Below are 2,932 nucleotides of genomic sequence, written 5' to 3' on the forward strand. Positions count from 1 at the left end.
ATCAAGAGCCCCTCACCAACATCAAGGAACCTTCCCTGAGGGGTCTAATGACCACATAAACTATTATTGCCTTCCTAATCTTAAGTTAATCTCTAAGTTTGCCCAAAATACCCTGCATACAAAGGGGTTTTTGACATGTACACTCAACTATTATATTCCTCTGTATAATTATATATCATGTCAAAATTAACATCTGAATCTTTGATTTTTGAGACACTGAACTTGGCTTCTCCAATGAATATCTTTTATGGCGTCATTATATTACAAGTGATTGTCATACCATTGCCTTACCTAGTTTCAAGTTTATTATCTTGACATTTCTACTGTATCTTACAGCTAGGATTTAAATAGCAAGATATTACAATGGCCTTATTATTATTATTAAATATTAGCCGGTATTCTCCCGGCCCGGGCCTTTTCCAAGTGGTGGCCCGGCCTTGGCTCCCTCTTTAGGGAGTGTCTGAGACCTAAGTCTCCCATGGGAGGAGGCACAAGTACCTCCTCATCTTTGGGACCAACTGTCCCCAGGCCTAGCCACAAGCTAGGCCTCTCTGGTCTGCCATCCCCGCCACAAGGGGGCAAATGGGAATGACAGTCTTATGAGCTAAAGCCTCGGGCTCAGGCACCTACCCTACCCTAGTAGGGTTAGGCATGGTATCGATCTACAATAACCTCAATGGAAATCAATTACTTTAATTTTTTTATTATCTTAGGTAATTTACATATATTACTATGTGCAATAATTGTACTTATGTGTATCTTAGGTAATCTACACATGCTGATATGTATGATAATTATGTACCTTTATTTATGTGTACCTATATCTAAATAAACTTACTTACTTAATTACTGAGTTCAGTAACCGGTTTCCAACTACAGCCGTTAAAGAATTGTCCGCGGAGTGTCAAAATGGAGCCGGTTTTCAGCTCTTGTCTTGTTCTTGTTGTTATACCTGGAGGTTGTTCTGGGGGTCAGCGCCCCCGCGACCCGGTCCATGACCAGGCCTCGCGGTGGATCAGGACCTGGTCAAGCAGGCTGTTACTGATGTTTGCAAGTTAACCAACGTACCAACTAACCAACCCGGCTGGTCATGTGCTGACTTTAGGTGTCTGTCCAGCTCCCTCTTGAAGACAGTCAGGGGTCTTGAAGACAGCCAGGGGTCTTGAAGACAGTCAGGGATCTTGAAGACAGCCAGGGGTCTTGAAGACAGCCAGGGGTCTTGAGGACAGCCAGAGGTCTTGAAGACAGCCAGGGGTCTTGAGGACAGCCAGAGGTCTTGAAGACAGCCAGGGGTCTTGAAGACAGTCAGGGGTCTTGAAGACAACCAGGGGTCTTGAAGACAGCCAGGGGTCTTGAAGACAGTCAGGAGTCTTGAAGACAGCCAGGGGTCTTGAAGACAGTCAAGGATCTTGAAGACAGCCAGGGGTCTTGAAGACAGTCAGGAGTCTTGAAGACAGCCAGTGGTCTTGAAGACAACCAGGGGTCTTGAAGACAACCAGGGGTCTTGAAGACAGCCAGGGTTCTTGAAGACAGCCAGGGGTTTTGAAGACACCCAGGGGTCTTGAAGACAGTCAGGGGTCTTGAAGACAGCCAGGGTTCTTGAAGACAGCCAAGGGTCTTGAAGACAGCCAGGGTTCTTGAAGACAGCCAGGGGTCTTGAAGACAGCAAGGGGGCTTGAAGACAACCAGGGGTCTTGAAGACAACCAGGGGTCTTGAAGACAACCAGGGGTCTTGAAGACAGCCAGGGTTCTTGAAGACAGCCAGGGGTTTTGAAGACACCCAGGGGTCTTGAAGACAGTCAGGGGTCTTGAAGACAGCCAGGGTTTTTGAAGACAGCCAAGGGTCTTGAAGACAGCCAGGGGTCTTGAAGACAGCCAGGGGTCTTGAAGACAGCAAGGGGGCTTGAAGACAACCAGGGGTCTTGAAGACAACCAGGGGGCTTGAAGACAGCCATTGGTCTTAAAGACCACCAGGGGTCTTGAAGATAGTCAGGGGTCTATTGGTAATCCCCCTTATGTATGCTGGGAGGCAGTTGAACAGTCTTGGGTCCCCGGCACTTGTTGTGTTATCTCTTAGTGTACTCGTGGGGCCCCTGCTTTTCATTGAGGGAATGTTGCACCACCTGCCGAGTCTTTTGCTTTCGTAGGGAGTGATTTCCATGTGTAGGCTTGGAACTTGCCCCTCTAGGATTTTCCAAGTGGATATTGTCATGTACCTTTCTCGCCTACGTTCCAGGAAGTACAGGTCAAGGGACGTCAACCGTTCCCAAGAATAGTCTGCGGTAGTCAGACAATTACAGAGGTACATAATGGGTTCAGGGACTGGGCCTTAGTAGTCAGACTATTACAGAGGTACATAATGAATTCATGGATGGACCCCAAGAAGTCACATAGACACATTAGCCTCAGCAGTCACAGAGACACATTAACCTCAGCAGTCACAGAGACACATTAGCCTCAGCAGTCACAGAGACACATTAACCTCAGCAGTCACAGAGACACATTAACCTCAGCAGTCACAGAGACACATTAACCTCAGCAGTCACAGAGACACATTAACCTCAGCAGTCACAGAGACACATTAACCTCAGCAGTCACAGAGACACATTAACCTCAGCAGTCACAGAGACACATTAACCTCAGCAGTCACAGAGACACATTAACCTCAGCAGTCACAGAGACACATTAACCTCAGCAGTCACAGAGACACATTAACCTCAGCTGTCACACAGACACATTAACCTCAGCAGTCACAGAGACACATTAACCTCAGCAGTCACAGAGACACATTAACCTCAGCAGTCACAGAGACACAAGAATGAACCTCAGTAGTCACAATAACGGGTTCAAGAATGAACCAGTTTCCCCCTGAAATAGTAACAAGATAAGTGATGATAGTGGTGTGAACACAAGGATGCCAGCAGATATCATC

Source organism: Cherax quadricarinatus, chromosome 93 (assembly GCF_038502225.1).
Source record: "Cherax quadricarinatus isolate ZL_2023a chromosome 93, ASM3850222v1, whole genome shotgun sequence".
Lineage (NCBI taxonomy): Eukaryota > Metazoa > Arthropoda > Malacostraca > Decapoda > Parastacidae > Cherax > Cherax quadricarinatus.